The sequence below is a fragment of the Chlorocebus sabaeus genome, chromosome 18 (assembly GCF_047675955.1).
Source record: "Chlorocebus sabaeus isolate Y175 chromosome 18, mChlSab1.0.hap1, whole genome shotgun sequence".
Lineage (NCBI taxonomy): Eukaryota > Metazoa > Chordata > Mammalia > Primates > Cercopithecidae > Chlorocebus > Chlorocebus sabaeus.
The window spans coordinates 5,100,308-5,118,368 of record NC_132921.1 but is presented as its reverse complement, the minus strand read 5'-3'; the positions used below and the strand labels follow the sequence as shown (position 1 = coordinate 5,118,368).

The following is an 18,061-nucleotide window of genomic DNA, read 5'->3' as shown; positions in this document are numbered from 1 at the left end:
CCTGGTGGCCACAGTGGGAGACGGGTGGCCTGCCAAGCCTCCTGTGGTGGGAATTTGGGGCAGGTGACTGCTGGGAACTGGGAGGGGTCTAGTCTGGCAGTGTGAGGAGGGTGGCCGCCTGGAGTCACTGGCAAGGGTCCCCTGAGCGTACCCTCTGGGAGTGACCTGGAGTCTCCAGGGAGCCCTCCAAGGCTGTCGGTGCCGGGCTTGTCCTCAGTCCAACTCCCAGACTCCCTTCTCCATGCATGAGGGCACAGTGGGGTCACTCACCTCGATGTGCTACCACCAAGGACACGTGAGCCGGGCACACACATTCACTGTGGCTTCTTTGGGAGGAGGATGGGGTGTGCGCCCGGGGCCTGCCCTGCACCCCTGGCCGGTGCAGCCTGACCTGGACGGGCTGGCATTTGCTCCCAGAGCCCAGGGCCTGCCTTGCATCCACGGCTAGTCCAGTCTGACCCGGACTGGCTGGCATTTACTCCCAGCCGTATTTAGTCTGGTTTCTCCTTTTTCATCATACCGGTGTGATTTAATGAAATATGTTGTAAATGCGTTATATATATGTAGAAAATAAGCATTGCTTCCACTAAATTTAGGTTTACTCCTTTGAAAGACTGATGATAGCAAGTTGCTTAAAAATGTATTGCTGCCAAACTAGGTGTGAGAAAACTGCTGACAAAATTATTAAATCTGGAAGAATCCCACGTGTCACCTCTTCCCACCCCGTCTTCCTTTTTATTCTGCTCTTCTGTGCTTTTATCCCCTTAAGGCCCCGGGAGGGCCAGGAGACCCCTGCCACATGGCCTCATCTGCCTTCCTGACCTGAAATCCCCCTCTCCTCCTCCCCTTGTTGTGAGCTCTGAGTGTTGGTCCTGAGGCTGTCCCAGCAGGATGGAGGTGATGGCGGGAAAAGGTGAAGAGAGCCGCCGTGGCATCAGTGGACCTGGGTTCCCATGCCAGCCATGTCTGTTACATGGCAATCTCCCCAGCACTTCTGAACCTCAGGGAATTACCGGAAACATTGGTGTGACAATCATTCACCTTTCAGGGCGGGAGAGAGGACAACAGCAGTGTTAGTCAGGAAAGCTGTGGCTTTGGAGACTGACTCTCCTTTGAATCCTGGAGCTTCCTCCTTTTGGCTGTGTGACTTTGACAAGACACTCACCCAGTGCGTTTTCATTTCCTCAAGAGCAAAATATTTGAGACATCATGTGCATGAAGCACTTTGCACTGTGCGTGACACACGTAAGAGCTGATGGTAGCGGTGTGGCCATATTTACACATGGAAGAAAGGCCAGAAAGAAAATTCCAGACACTGTGGTGGTGTTATGGTAAGTTTTCACTTAATTTCTTTAACAATGACGCACAGCATAAATGTATACAATTTTTATTTGTCAATTAAAAAAAGGTGAATAAAATTTTCCCCAAATTTTATATAATGAACAAATGAATGTGTGTGTGTGTGTATATATATATATATGTGTATGTGTGTGTGTGTGTGTGTATATAAAACATTACTTTGAGACACCAGGAAAAATGTTATAAAATAACAACAACAACCAGTTGTGCCTGCACATCCATCCCACAAAGCTTACCTGAACCCTCCCTTTCCTCTAAAACCTTTGCTTATTATTAATGAAGTCATAAAGTGGTGAGGTATGTAGGAATTTACTTTTCTTCCAACCTAAAAAGTGATTAAGTTAGGCACATTTGTAAGCTGCAAAATATTAGATTGAAAATTCAATAGAATGTTTACGATACTTAAGTGGCCACGCTGCATTAGAAAGAAATTTGGCAAGAAGACATTTCTGGGCCGGGCGCGGTGGCTCAAGCCTGTAATCCCAGCACTTTGGGAGGCCGAGACCGGCGAATCACGAGGTCAGGAGATCGAGACCATCCTGGCTAACCCGGTGAAACCCCGTCTCTACTAAAAAAATACAAAAAACTAGCCGGGCGAGGTGGCGGGCGCCTGTAGTCCCAGCTACTCGGGAGGCTGAGGCAGGAAAATGGCGTGAACCCGGGAGGCGGAGCTTGCAGTGAGCAGAGATCCGGCCACTGCACTCCAGCCTGGGCGACAGAGCGAGACTCCGTCTCAAAAAAAAAAAAAAAAAAAAGAAGACATTTCTGTGCATAAAAAGGCTTCCAGATACCTCATACTGGCCGAATCGACTTTCCCTGGATGGGACCGCGATTCAGATCTGCCAGAAACATCCGCAGACTCTTTCTAGACTATTCACTTTGTAAATGGGAAGTTCGTTCTGTCTAAAATTATGCAAAATGCATTAGAAGGCAATTGCAAGACATTCAGGATTTGAGAAACTTGCTTTGATGACTTTTAATGGCAAAATATACTATCTTCCATGGGGCATGAGTTTATTTTGTTAGTAATGCTAATTGTTCAAACAGCCTTAAATGGCTTAAAAAACCTGGCAAACACTTGTCTAATACCTCGAAGCAGATGGATAAATTTCTAATTAAATCTAAATTTATTCTCGATCTCTAACTTCCTTCAGTAAAAGACAAGGATCTTAGTGCACTTTGACTTTGCCATGAACCCCTCCCCCTGAGCCTCCCCTTCTTGTTGCTTGGAGAACAGTACTTCCCAAGCTCTCCAAGGGAGACGATCGACCTCATTACTTTTTACACATGTCCCAGTTGGATTGGGAATAGCACTGATTTAGAACTTCCACTTCAGCATTTTAAAAATCCACAAACTTCAGTCTTTTCATTAGTTTCTTCTTTTTTAAAACTTTATTTAAAAATCAGCACTTAGATTTATCAACTTTTTTTTTTCCTTTTACTGATTTCTTGGCTTGCATATTATACTATACTCTCCCTTTTCCTTCTGGGTTTGCTTTCCTTCTTTCTAAGCACATATTTTTGATAGTTTTTTCTTGCCTGCGAGGGAGGGTTCTTAATTAGTAAATTCTCAGTTTTCCTAAGTCTAGAAATTTCTTTATTCTACATTATCGAGTGATCATGTGTCTGGATACAGAATTGTAAATTGATAGTGTATTTTCTTTAACGTTCTGATGATATTACTTCATCGTGTGCTGGCATTTTTTATACCTGATTTGAAATCTGTGATCATTCTAATTGCGTGTAATCTTTCTTTCTAGTAAGTGTAAGATTTTCCCTTTATTCTTGATGTGTGGTCCAGGTGCTTTCCCCACTTCTTCCCACCCTCGCACATGTGATGCTCGCTACATAAGTGAGTTTTCAACAACCCCTGTTTGTGACCGGGAAAGCTCAATTTCAGCTCCTGAAATGAGAATGGCTTCAACTCCTTGTACTGGTGGGTGCTTCGGACCTGTTACTGCATGGGAACCTGGACTCTTAATTGATTCTGAGTGTTTCTGGATAGAAAACCTTCTCTAGATACACTCATTTCCATGTGACTTTTTTCCTTCTTGTTTAAGGAAGTGGGGACATAGATGTGCACATTATACTTGAGCTTGGCTAGACTTTTCAAACAGATTTATATATATTTTGGTGGCTGTTTTCATTTTGAGGCAGAGTAGACACCCTTTTCCTTCCACTAAGTAAACTAAAGTCCCTAGTCATTATATAGGAAACAAATATAAGGAGACTCTGAATAATAGAGAGAAGGAAGTAGATGCCCAGAGATGTTAGGACCCAAGGAATGACACAATGGTACATTCTGTGGGTTTTCTTTTTGCCTCATATATACTAGACATGGAGCTGAAAAAGCTGACAACCCAGAAATGCCAGTTGGCACAGACAGAAAGCCCTTTTGCTATAGGGCCAGGAGAAGAGCAACAGAACAAAACAGAAAACTTTACAATAACTTATCGTCTCTAGCAAAAGATGACAAAATAGGTATAAAATACATAAACCTACAAATTCCAGAAGCTGCATGAACCTCAAGCAGAATAAACCCAAGTAAATTTACACCAAGATATAGCATCATCAAATTTCTAAAAACTAAAGATTTAAAAAAATTAAAGCAACAATAAAAAAGTAGACCTTACCTAGAGGAAAGAAACAATTTTGATGACTTGGGATTTTTTTTTATGAGAACCCATGGAATGTTTTTCAAGTGCTGAAAGAAAAGAACTGTCAACCCAGAATCATATATTCAGTTAAAATATTCTTCAGAAATAAAGAGGAAATCTAAACAGTGTCAGATGAATGAAAACTAAAATAATTTGTCTCCAGCAGACCAACTCAAAAAGAACGGCAAAAGGAGTTCTCTTAAGAGAAAGGAAATGATAAAAGGGAATCTTGGACCATCATAAAGCAAAGAAGAGCAAGGTAAGCAAAAATATGGGTAAATACAATAGAATTTGTTTCTCCACTTGACTTTTCTAAATCGTGTTTAATGGTTGAAACAAAAATCAAATCACTGTCTGATAAAGTTCTAAATATAAGAAAAGGATATATTAAAGATAATTATAATCAGGGGAAAGTAAGGAATGTAAAAGGAGGTAAGGTTTTTATATTTCATTTAAATTAGTAAAATGATGAAACCAATAGACAGTATTACACTAAGAAAGATTACAGATAAATTAAAATCAAATTCTAAAAAATGTTCAAGTAATCCACAGGAAGGCATGAAAAAGAACACAGAGAAACAAAAAGAGCAACAAGAACAAGCAGGAAAAAAAAAAAGTCAGACATGAGACCTAACATATCAATGATTACATTAAATGTAAATTGCCTAAATACATAAATTAAAAGACAGAGATTGGTGGAACAAATTAGAAAGCATGACATAACTATAAGCTTTCAACAAGAAACTTACTTTAAATATAACAATATAGCACAATTGAAAGGATAGAAAAAGATATGTCATGCAAATGTTAATCAAAGAAAAGGAGTAGTGGCTATATCAGTATGATAAGAAAAGTATCAAATCAATAATATAAGCTCCCACCTCAAAAATCTAGAAAAAGGGTAAAATAAGTGCAAAGCAAGCAGAAGGAAGGAAATAAGAGCAGAAGTCAATAAAATTGAAAACAGAAAAACAATAGAGAAAAATCAAAGAAACAAAAAGCTATTTTTTGAACAGACCAATCAAATTGACAAACCTCTAGCAAGGCTGGCAAAGAAAAAAAAAGAGAAAAACAAAAGTTACTGATACTAAGAATGAAAATAGAGTCTTACAAACCTCACTGGCATTTAAAAATGATAAAATAATTCTGGGAACAATTATATGTCCATAAATTTGGCAACTTAGATTAAATGAACTAATTCTTTGAAAAACATAAAATGTCACAACACATCTAATATAAAAATGAATACAAGGAATAGCTCTATATCTATTAAGGAAATTTAATTCATAGTTTAAAATTTGTCATAAATTAAATCTCCAAGCCCAGATGGTTTCACTGGAGATTTCCACTCAATGCTTAGAGAATTATTGTCACATTTACACAATCTATTCTAGAAAATAAAAGAGGAGGGAAACATTTTCTAATGCTTTATGAAGTGAATATTTCTTTGATGCCAACAGTAGACAGTACAAAAAAAGAAAACTATAAGTCAGTGTCCTTCATGAATACAGGTGCAAGAATTCTTTACAAAAAAATTAGCAAATAAAATTCAGCAATGTATGGAAAATTATACACCCTGACCAAATAGGGTTTATTTCAGGGATATAAGCTGGCTCAATATTCAAAAATCAATTAATGTAATTAATTATTTTAACAGGCTAAAGAAATCACATACTCACGTCAATCAATACAGAAAAATCACTTAACAAAATTCAACATCCATTCATGTTAAAAACAAATCTCAGAGAAATATAAATAGATGGCAACTTTTCAACTTGATAAAGGGCATCGGCACTGAATGCTTTTTCCCTAAGATTGGAAAAAAAGCAAAGATGTCTGTTCTTATTACTCTTATTCAACATTATGCTGGAAATTTGAGTCAGTGTAATAAGGCAAGAAAATAAAATTAAAGGCATATAGATCAGGATGAGAATGGTAAAATTCTCCCTATTAGATAACATGGTGGTCTGTATAGACAATCCCAAGGAATCTTTCAAAAAACTCCTAGAACTAATAAACAAGTTAAGCAAGGTGACAATACACAAGGAAAATATATAAAAACTTCTATGTACTGGCAATGAACACATTGAAACTGACATTAAAAATACAACAAGTACCATTTCCAACCACCCCTAAAAATGAAATATTTAACTGTAAATCTGACAAAACATATATAGAATGCATATGCAAAATCCTGATGAAATAATCAAAGAATATTTAAATAAATGAAGGGTCACAGTGAATTCATGAATCGGAAGATTCAGCATTTTGAAGATATCATTTCTCCCTAAATATTAATAGATGTAAAGATTTAACACACTTCCTTTCAAAATTCCAGCAAGGTTTTTTGTAGACATACACAAGATTATTGTAAAATTATATTGAAATACAAGGGAACTAAAATAGCGAAAATAATTTTCAAAAAGGAGGTTAAAATGGGAGCAGTCTCTTGAATTTCAGACTTATTATGTAACTACAGTAATCAAGACCACATGGAATTGGTAGAAGCCTAGCTGTGTAGATCAGTGCAAAAGAATAGATAATCCAGATACAGACCTCACACAAATACACACAACTTACTTTTGAAAAAGGTACAAAAGCAATTTAATGGAAGAAAGACAGCTTTTTTTATAACAAATGGTGCCAGAGTAATTTGACATTCCTGTGTCCAAAACAAAACAAAAAACAAACCCTGCAACCTAAACCTCATATCCTATACAAAAATTAATGCCAAATGGATACAAGATGGTAAAATGTAAAACTGTAAAAATTTTAGAGAAAACATAGAGAAAATTTTCTAACCTAGGGCCGTCTAAAGAGTCCTTAGATTCTAGACCAAAAGTACGAGCCACAAAATAAAAATGTGATAAATTGGATTTCATAAAAATAAAAATCTTCTGCTCCATGATGGACCTTGTCAGGAGGATGACAAGACAATGTATAGAAATTGAGAATGTATATGTAAACTATGTATCTGAAAATGATTAGTATCTAGAATATATAAGAAGTTTTCAAAATCTAACAGTAAAAGAGCAAACAATCCAATTAGAAAATTCACAAAAGACGTAGAGAGACATTTCATCTAACAGGACATAGAGATGGCAAACATCTTTTTATGTGCTTACATAAAAATATGTTCAATATCATTAGCCATTAGGGGAATGCAAATTAAAATCACAATGAGATATTATACATCTATCAGAATGGCTAAAACAAAAAATAATGACAACACCAAGGCCTGGTGAGAATGAGGAGAAACTGGGTCACTCAAACTTCTCTTGTGAAATGTAAAATGGTATAGCCATTTTGTAAAACAGTTTGACAGTTTCTTAAAAAACGAACCCTACCATATGACCCAATAATTTCACTCTCAGGCACTTTTCCCAGATAAATAAAATCATATGCCTACATAAAAATCTATGTATGACTGTATACAAGAGTTTTATTTTTTACTTATTTTTATTTTCATTTTTTTGAGACAGAGTTTCTCTCTGTCACCCTGGCTGGAGTACAGTGGTGTGATCTCAGGTCACTACAACCTCTGCTTCTAAGGTACAAGAAATACTCATGCCTCAGCCTCCCCAGTAGCAGGGACTACAGGTGCACGCCACTACCCCTAGCTAATTTTTGTATTTTTTTTTTTTTTTAAGTAGAGATGAGGTTTCACCGTGTTGGCCAGGCTGGCCTCAAACTCCTGACCTCAAGTGATTCACCTGCCTTGGCCTCCTAAAGTGCTGGGATTACAGGTGTGAGTCACCGTGCCCAGCCAGCAGTTTATTTGTAATAGGCCTAAGCTAGAAACAACCTAGATGTCCTTCATCAGTGAATGGTTAGGCAAACTCTGGTATATCCATGCTGTGGAACTCTACTCCACTGATAGGAAGGAGTGGATTATCAATGTGTGTAATACCTTGGATGGATCTCCAGGGATTTATGCTGGGTGGAAAAGAGCACTTTTGTGTAACATCACTGAAATGCAAAATTACGGAAATAGAGAACAGATTAGTGGTTTGCAGGGACTAAAGATGGAGTGGCAGCCAGAGGACGGATGAGAAGGAGAGAGGGGCGATCCTGTGGGGCCGGAGTGTTCAGTATCTTGCCTGTCTCTGGGTCAACATCCTGGGGTGGTGTTGTACTGTAGTTTTGAAAGATGTTGGAGGAACCAGGTCAAGGGTAAATGCGATCCCTTTGTATTATTTCTTACAACTGCAAGGGAATCTTAAAATAAAAAGTTTAAAGACATTTTATCTATACTGGGGGATTTAGAGCAGAATGAAGAGATCAAGGTGTGAATTTACAAGGTCACGTGACCAGAAGCAAACAAACATATTGGTAAAATATTATAGTAAATCAGATTATTGCCTTGAAAATGTGTATAACACGAGGACCAGCCTATCAGTGCCTGAAGGAAGATGCTTGACCTTTAAGTGAATTATTGCTAAATCATCTGCTCTTCGCTAAATGACGTCTATGAAACAATTACGGAACAAAGGTCTAGAAATATTTGATTAACAATCACAGTCTTTCCTATATAACTTGTAAAAGTTGTGCGATAAAAGAATGAAATAAAAAAAATGAGTAGAGCCATCTGAGACTTTTTCTTTAAAGAACCTAGGCTCTTTGACGGTGGGATTCCACTTTCCAGTTAGGCAAATCATGTGCTGACTTCTCTCAATAAATGTTTTTTCCACTGGACCGTGCTTTTCAGGTTGGCCCTACTCACAATCTCTTGGCGTCTCCCTGTGAAACTCAGCACACCAACAAAATCTCCCTTCTTTCTTCTCCTCTTTCTATTTTTAATGCAAAGAATATTATATTTTATAACGAATCCAAGAAGGCTGTAAAACAGATTAAAATCTGTTTCATGTTAATTCCAATGCTTAGCACTGCTTCTCCTCAGCTAAATTTCCTATTACAACCAGAATTTAAATATTCTAATCAATTTGTTGTAGAAACTCCTATGGCTCCCTGGGCCATTTGCAGGAAAACCCTCTTCAGTTTTTCCTTTTATTTCTCCTCCGCCTCCTGGATTTTCCCCTTCTACTTCTTCATCTTCCTCTTTCTCTCCTTCTCACCCTCTTTCCCTTCCCTTCTCTTCCTCCTCTTCTTCCTCCTCTTTCTTTTTTTCTGTAGATGGAGATTTCATTGTGCTCAGGGTGACTGATTGAATTTTACCTGAGCTAAATTACAGCTGCACGTTCTAGTAATTGCAGGGGCCACACAGAGAAACAAAGCGTGGACTGCCGTTGTACTGGGATTTCCCAGATGTATAATTTCAAATTGATATGGAAAAAAGCCTTGCAATGCTTTCATAATAGCATAAAATGTAACTCAGTTGGCCAAGGGTGAGCGGAGGCTTTATTTTCTTAGCTACAAAACAAGCTATAGACCTCAGGTGACTAGCATTTATTGTTAGAACGGGTTTTCTGTTGCATACCTTCTGAAACACAAAATAGGAAAAGATTTATACCAAATCCTGCACTCATTCACGGTGCCCTGCACTGCATACCCAGACAGCATATGTGAAATGTAAAAGCACTGGGTTGTGGTTATTTTTTCCCTTTTTACTCAGTAGTTAAAAAAGTAGAGGTTTTTCTGTAATTCAAAAGCACCCATCCACATCTCGAGAAAGGAACGGGTCACCCAGGCTATTTCTTCTATACGGTGTCATTATTCTCTACCTAGCACCTGACAAATACTCTTGTAACGTCAAGAAAGAAAAAAAAAAAAAGGAAAGGAAAGAAAAAAAGAAATCAGAGGGAAGTTATATAGTTTCCTTAGTATCTGACGGCCCTGGGCCACGAAAGCTTTCTTTATTTTCGAACATTGGCACATGTGTGTGCTGGGCCTTGTACGTATGGGACAAAGAGAAGGGAAGTGTGTGTTTCTAAATCAAGCCCAAGTTACAGGAATGAAGAAATTTTGCACAATTATGTACTAGATCCACACTCAAAGGGTATTTTTTAAAGTGTGGCAGAAAATGTATTTTGGTGTCGTCTGTGTCTTTTTACCAACACACAGACTATTTGGGCTGTCCAGGCGGAAGTCACCAGAGAGTCTGACAGAGTAAGCTGTCGGTTGACGCCAACAGCTGGTTAACATCACAGTATTTAGTTAATGCTTCATGAACATCATTTCTTTGGCTCTTCCCAACAACTGGGGAGTAGCTTTATTTTTCCTGTTTCATGGTAGGTGAACCTGAGACGCTGAGAGGTTGAAATTCTAAGAAGGTGCAGAGGCTGGAGGAAGCGCTGGGCGTGTCTGATTCTAGAGACGGGTCCTCTACCTTCATGATGTTGGCATCTCAATGACTCCATCCAATGGTTGGGCCAGCTCTGTGGTTTGCTTCTGTTGAGGAGGTGCTGGGAGATAGTGTAGGCCCTTCCTCACCATGGCAATGGCATGGCCTTGTGTGCAGGAACCTCCCCACCCTGGTTATCCTGCCCTTAGATGGCACGTGCAAGAAGGTGGCAGGGATCCCCAAGGACAATTCTTTGTTCAACATTGGGCCACGCTTTTCTCCCGTGGTTTGCACAAGCTCAGGACTCCTTGTAGGGTGGAACGCCAGAGGGTGCTCTGCAAAGAAGGGGCTTAGTGTTCTTCCTGTCTCCCAGGAAAACTGGTGTGGGCATTTATTTTTATCAAGCTTCACATCCTAAGGAATGGTGCTGACTTTTCCTTGGAGATGAAATGTGGTAACGGGTTGGGGAGCTGCTCGGACCCTAGTGTGCCTTCCTGATGTGCTGTGTGGGGGCCTGGGAGTGGGCCAGTCTGCTGGGGGAGGCGCCTCTCTTCCTCTTGGCTATGTAACCCTGGCTGGGATGGGGATGGAAGTCCACCTCCCAGGGCTCCTTGAAGACAGAACCGTGGCAGTCTCCTCCCGGCGGTCTCACTGCCTGACACGTCCAGCGCCGTCTGCCCAACATGCTCTCTAGTGACCTCATTTTACCAATTCTCTTCCCTGGTTCCATGGCCCTCATCTGAACGGGAGCTCTCTCAGGACACAGGGCGAGGCTGCGAATCTGCTGAATCCCTGCCCAGAGGAGCTGCTGGCAGACAGGTGACATACAGCAGGTAACGGAGAGGACGGGCAGAATCCTTTGCCACCCTGAAAACATGGCTGCCAGCACTTTTCTTATGTACTTGGCCTCTCTAACTCTTAATTCCTTCATTTAGATTCTACCTTAGAGTTGTTTGAGGAATTAAATACATATATGAAACAATTAGTGGTTAGTAAGTGCTCAGTAACTACTAGTTCCCACCGCACCTGAGGCTGTGCAAGCAGTGCCATGGGGGACATTGCTGTGCCTCAAGGAGACAGTGACAGCTCTTTGCCATGGCTGTTGGAGGGCATTTGGGATCTCACCTCTTGGGATCATGAAAACAGGATCTCTACACCACTTTCTCCAATAGCCCTCTCCATTAACTGTTCCAAACCCAGCTCAAAGGTCAACACAGAACTTGTGCAAATGTCACCCATGTGACATTTTCCTGATCACACAGGTTAACCAATTAGCAATAACCCGATTCTACTGGACAGGGTAGACCAGCTGCTCTCAGGAACAGTTGGTGGTGGGGGGTGGGTTTCTGGGGGTCCCCAAGGGATTTTTAGGGGATCTGTGAGATCAACATTGTTCTATTTTTTATTTAATTTAATTTATTTTGTTTTTTGAGATGGAGTCTTGCTCTGTCACCCAGGTTGGAGTACAGTGGCGTGATCTCGGCTCACTACAACCTCTGCCTCCTGGGTTCAAGCAATTCTCCTGCCTCAGCCTCCCGAGTAGCTGGAACTACAGGCATGTGCCGCCATACCTGGCTAATTTTTGTATGTTTAGTAGAGATGGGGTTTCACCCTATTGGCCAGGCTGGTCTTGAACTCCTGACCTTGTGATCTGCCCACCTCAGCCTGCCAAAGTGCTGGAACTACAGGCGTGAGTCACTGCACCCGGCCTATCAGTAGTTATATCCACACAAACTGAAGTTATTTGGGTTCTCTATAGTTAGATGTAAAAGAGTGCTGAGACCCAAATGCTTGAGACCCACAGTGTAGAAGATTCTAGAAAAATTCTTTGGGGGCCACCTGATACAGTCATGGCCTCTCTCACTCCCTCCTGCTGAGGTGACATTTGTGTCGTTATTCACCACAGATGCTCCTGACGCAAAAATTACCACAGCCCCAGGCCAGGGGAGCAGAGACCACCCCGCCTCTCGGGCCCCAGGAGCCACACCCTCCCATGTCCTGGAGGCTACGGGGTGTACAGCGTGGCCAGGGTGACATCCTGTTTCAGCCTCTTCAAGGAGTAGCTGCTAATATGGCCTCTCGCCCCTCCAGTACCCTGCGGAGGGTCTGCCCATAGCTGGCACCCTTCATGACCACAGGCCCTGCAGCCCCCGGCTCCTGCAGTCATGCCGTCCGAGCAGGTGCTGGGCAGGGGCTCCTGTGGGGACATCCCTGTCACAATGATCTCCTTGGAGCTTCTCCTTCTCCTACTCGCCTCCCTGATGCCATCAACCTCAGGCCACATGCCCACATTTCGCTCTCCTGTGGTTGCAGGAGGCTCTGCCACATCTCCAGGAGATGGATTCTGCCCTGGGATCCCTGCCAGCTCCTGAGATGTGTGACTCCCAGGTGCAGAGGTGAGTGGGAGCGAAGCCCCACCACTGGAATGTCGGCTGTGTGTGTGTGTGTTGTGTACTTGTGTGTGTGTGTGTTGTGTACTTGTGTGTGCACTCGCACGTGTGTACTCACGTATACTTGTGTGTGCATGTGTGTTGTGTGTTCATGTATGCACTTGCACACTTGCACACACACACCGTGTGTGCTGTGTGCTCATGTGTGTACCTAGATGTGTACACTCATTTCTGTGCATGTATGTTGTTTACTCGTGTGTGTGCACTTATGTATATGTACTTGTGTGTGTGTTGTGTCCTTGCATGTGCAGTCCTGCATGTGTACTCGTGTGTGTAATGTCCTTGTATACACTTGTGTGTTATGTGCTTGAGTGTGTGTGTAAGCACTCACGTGCACCTTTCCCTGTGACCTCGTGTCCCGTCTCACTGCACACTCACTGCACTGATGGCAGGGAGGGCCTTGCTCTGAAGGCACCGGAGTCTTCACGGACGGTCACAGAGGTGGCATTAAGTGGGCTGTGGGTCTACACGTTCCAGATGTGTTGCTCCATCCAGTTGTGAAGTGTGTGGAGTGTGCACAGCTTTATCCTTTTGTGCTATTTATTGTCCTCTGAGTTCATGCTCTTTTCTCAAGACCTTCCAAGAAATACATGTCACCTACTATTTTCACCCATGTAAGATTCTGTTTTGTATTTTAAATATGTATTTAATTAAGAAATGAAATAAAAGGCTCTATTTTCTCAAAAATAAAGGGGATTTGGAAGCAGGGGTGTGACTTGTTACACAGGGGAGAGGGATGCCTTTTGGTCATTTTACTGTAGTTTGTAGCGAGTTACCCATACACAGATGACCGAGCTAGAGCGCTTGGGTTTTATTCTTCCAGTCCTTCACCCCCAAATAAAAAGAAGACTGTATCTGAGAATAACAATAAAGATCTTCATTGTGTGGGGAAGGGGTTGCAAAATATAGCTTTCTCTAGGAGAGGCACCCCCAACTTGGAGCTGTCAAACTAGAAATGGCCAAGTAAAGTCTTCTCCCCACCCCCGTCGTGGTGTCCTGCTTCTGTGGCCTGTCCCCTGTGGGGGTGCCTGGCCATCCTGAGTCTGGCAGCCTGGTGTCCGCTGACGCGGGAGCGCCCTTCAATCTCGAATTTCTGTGATTCTAAGCCCGAGTTCATTATCTAGGAAAACACATTAAAAATAATAGCAAGAAAAGCATTTCAACACCTCTCACAAATTACAGCAGTCGGATGCAATTTGGATTAGATAAAATATATATTTATTTTATGGAACAAACAGGCAGACAATAAAATTTTGTTTAATGCTAACCATATTATTCAGTGACTCAGTAATGGAATTCAAAACTTTATTATTGAATATTCCTTTTGAGGTCACATAGCTGAACCAATGTCTTTCCCCAGTTGCATTTAGAGCTATTCCCCTTCACCCTGATCATCGATTCACATGATTTTAGAGGGTCACTTGCCAGCCCGGACGGGCATCAGGACATTGGACTAAAGGCACTATGTGCCCTCTGGACTGAACTCCTCTGGCTGTGCCCTGGGGCCAGGCCCAGCCTGGGAATGGGGTGGGGGCCAAGGGTGCTCTAGTTGCCCTCTCTGATGGGACAGTCCCCAGCAGGGTTGGTGGTGCATAAACAGTGAGGGCTGGAGGCACCAGACAGCTGGAGAGTTGAGTGTCTGCCTCATTCAGGTGCAAGTCACAGGACATCCGAATGCAGCCTGACTCCAAGCTTGGAGGCAGGTTCTTTTTGCCCTGAATCCTGCCAGCCAGACGTCTAGCCATTGCACATCCCAGTAAGGGTCTTGTGTCCTTTTTCAGAATGAGAAAAACTTTCCCCAAACCGTCCTTTCTCCTCCAGGTCTTATTGGCCAGAATTATGCTGCAGGTCCAGACCTAAGCCAGTCACTCAGCTTGGATAATTACAGTTCCCCTTTGGGATGGGGACTGTGACTCACCCCTGAAGGATGGGGCCACTTGCAGGAGTGAGGACAAAATTCTTCTGTTAGGAAGGAAAAAGGGTGGGGGCCGAGGGGCACAGGGATGGCCAATGAGTGGGTGACCTACAGCGTCTGTCGTGATGTCTAAAAGAAAACCAACCAGTGTCCAGCCTGCTGCTGGGAAGATGAGAGAACCTTCGAGGTCGGAGCCAGGCTAACCCAACACGGGGCTGCAGGTGGGGCCAAGGCAGGCGGGAAGAGGACAATGGAATTAAGGCGACAAAGAGTGCTCATAAAGAAAGTGCAAGAGGCTATCTTCCAGTTTCAGTTTCAAGACTGGTTGATCACTTACTTTAACAACATCATAAAGCTGTGGGATCCACATTGTCCTGTGAGGTTCTTGGTCTTTTCTCTCTGCTAAGGTTGGAAACTTGAGGTCGCCCCGGGCTCTTCTCACCATGCCTGTCTGAGGAGCAGCCACGAGTGAACATTTGATGCTCTAAGGTGCTGCTGGGCCTTATGGCCTCATAAGAGGAAAATAAACAATGAGCAACAGTGTTGTAATTACTAAAGACATCGCTTTGTCTTTGGGACACTCAAGCTAGGGCAGGATGAAAGTCTATCTGATACCTCTGCTGGGTCTTTTGTGTAAAGTCTGGGTGAAGCAACGCTGGTGAATGGTGTCTGCAGTATCTTTAGATCTTTATTGAGTGCACAAAATTCCCAAAGAGTCTAGATCAGTCCCATTCAGATCAGCCTCCATTTCTTGTTAATTTATAAACTGTGTAACTGACACCAGATTCCCCTGAGAGTGGCCTTTTCTTGTAAACACTCTTAACACTCAGCTCAAACACACAGGTGGTCCCGTGACCATCAGCGATAGTCATGGTCCCTGGCATGTCAGAAGCCAAAGTGGCATCTATTAGCAGTTAAAACACAAACATGCAGATTTTGTACTTTTTTGCCCAGGGAGGTGATAGTGAAAATTTCTATTATAAAAGGTTTGGGAAACAGAGTAAGCCTGAAAATACTTGTTACATACAACTCTCTTGGTTAGACGGATTTCTACAATGAACGTGGTCAAGTTTCTCCCATGTGGTGGGAAACGCTGATGGACTGAAGGGCGATCAGCCGAGGCCTTGTTGAATCTTGTGGCTACAGAAAGTGAAATTGCCTCTGGTGACTATCTCTTTAAGAAGGAAGAAAACAAAACAGGAAGAGAAAAGATCACATTATGAGGGTCAGCATTGAAACCTAACTCTTTGTCAGGTGAATTTGCTAAACCCTTAAGTTAAAGAATTCGGGGGTGGGTGGGGAGAAAGGCTGTTTATCTGGGACTATAACTGAGCAGATCCATTGAATCAGGCTTTAATAATTAGCCAAAGAAGACAGGCCTGTGATGAGATGTCCCAAACATGCAGATTAATTACATTGAGCGCATAAATTCTCGTAGGAATCGTTTCTGTTTCCAGACATGGGACGTTACTCTTTATGATTTTTATGATGCAGAACTCCTGGGGATGTAACACACATTCCGAGCCCAGTGTCTGCATCAGGAAGTGGCCCTCGACGGACTGTATCCCGCTCCAGGAGCGCCGTACCTGTCCCTGTGAGCGGACCCGTCTGCCCTCCCCACCTCGTAAAACAGCTTGCGGTTCCTTTCTTTCCAAACAGGGCCGCGGGAAGATGGGAACTGCCCACAGAACAGGGAGGAGAGAAGCAGATGGACGCCCCAGTCCATAAAGAATGGAACGGCCTCCCTTCAATAATGATGTATCTATAAAAATAATATAGAAGATACAGGGCCACAGCTTCATGGCATGTGTGTAACGTGCTGCCGAACACTCCCTAGAAGTGGGTCTCACTACCTGGAAGCCTGAGCCTGTCCCTCTGGGTGTAGCCCTATCACGGCTGTGTTCCGTGCATAGACAACCTGGGCTGTCATGACCTGTGCCCCTGGGTCTCTGTCATCCGTGTTCTGCTCATATCTGTATTGAATTCTTCAGGCTTGTTGAATTTCCTGACATTTGCGACAATGCTGCTCAATTAACTTTTCTAACAGTAAGTAGCTGCGAATGTGTCCATTATGAACTTTCCAGGGCTCCTGTTCAGTGGAAGTGACAAAATGTTCTCGGGTGGGGCTTGTGTTGAAAGAACAAAGTGCTGTTTGTTGTCCTTGGCGGGATTATTCATCTCCAGGTTTGACTCTACACCGAGACCGTATTCCGTTGTGCCTTTCATCCTTTCAACATGTTGGGGGAAAGAATGTGAAGTTTCTCTACACAAGAGCATCACCGATTGGCTTAATGTTTGTGCAGAGAGAGCCGTGTGCTGGCTCTGCAACCACCCACTGAGCAGTGGCACTGGAGGTCTCAAGGCCAGACATGACCTGATCCCATTCCACATTACTCCCACGGCCAATGTCTTCTCGGTTGCCAATGAAAGAATCTCCCTGGACTGGCCTAGCTGAGGCTGGCAGCTCAGTAAGGTCAAACTTTTGGCTTTAATTCCATTTACATCCACATTCTTATAGGGTTTGTGGCCACATTTAGAATTTCACCCAAATCTTAAAAAAATGCCTTCAAACACCTACTTAAATAGTTGAAAATGATAACGTTGATAACATTGGCTAGTCATTTTCTTCCTTTTTGTGTGTATAATTTTCTGCAGGCGTCCCAGCCACGTCTTTTGTGAGTGCTTAGGCAGCCATCTCCTGGGAGACAACAACCTCATCCCTCCAGTTCTCCCGGCTTGGAGCCTTGCCCATCGCTCGCTGTGCCTCTTTTAAGATCTGAACTGACTTGGCCATGGAAAAACGCAGTGCTTTCACAACAAAACAATCCCCCGTAACACCGCTGATTTAGTAGGCAAAGGTTTACAAATAAAAAATGGAGATGCGTCCCTCCAAGGGAGTCAGGCGTGAAGGGTGCTCAGGCTCTGAGCTGGAATGTGGAGTGGCGTCTCCCAGTGCCACTGCCACGCCAGGCTGCAGGCCCACCACGGTGAGGCTTTCCAGACTCATGAACTGGGAGGATGGACGGCGGAGGGAACACACAGTCAGAACCTTTGAGACCGGAGCACTGGATCCGTTGATGTGTCCTGATATACATATTCATAACCTGGCAATTGTAGGAGCCTGGGTACGAAGGAGGGACTGATGAGGAAAAAGTTGATTTATGATGATCTCAAAAACATGGTCTCCAAAGATGTATTCTGCAGCTCTGAGACCTTAGGTTTAAGCTCTATTAATTTTCCAGAGCTGTCTGGGACTACCCATCTGTTTAAAGGTTAACTGTCTTCACACTTATGAAATGGGTATTTCTGTTTTGATTCTTACTTTGTTCGTGTTAATGATTTATAAAATGCAAAATGCATAGCCAGTGAAATAGCTTTAAATCCTTAGTAGGAAACATCCACCTGACCGAATTTTTGAGAGACATGAAGTATGATTCAA

The 18,061-nt window shown here is 42.7% G+C and overlaps 1 long non-coding RNA gene across 1 annotated transcript; it reads left to right on the top strand.

Moving 5' to 3' along the window:
* The first annotated feature begins 637 nt into the window (after positions 1 to 637).
* Positions 638 to 17,407, top strand: LOC140708980 (uncharacterized). The gene is made up of 6 exons (XR_012089280.1): positions 638 to 1,331; positions 3,161 to 3,295; positions 4,183 to 4,275; positions 10,209 to 11,090; positions 12,571 to 12,653; positions 17,278 to 17,407. It is a non-coding gene; the product is annotated as an uncharacterized lncRNA (long non-coding RNA).
* The last annotated feature ends 654 nt before the right edge of the window (positions 17,408 to 18,061 follow it).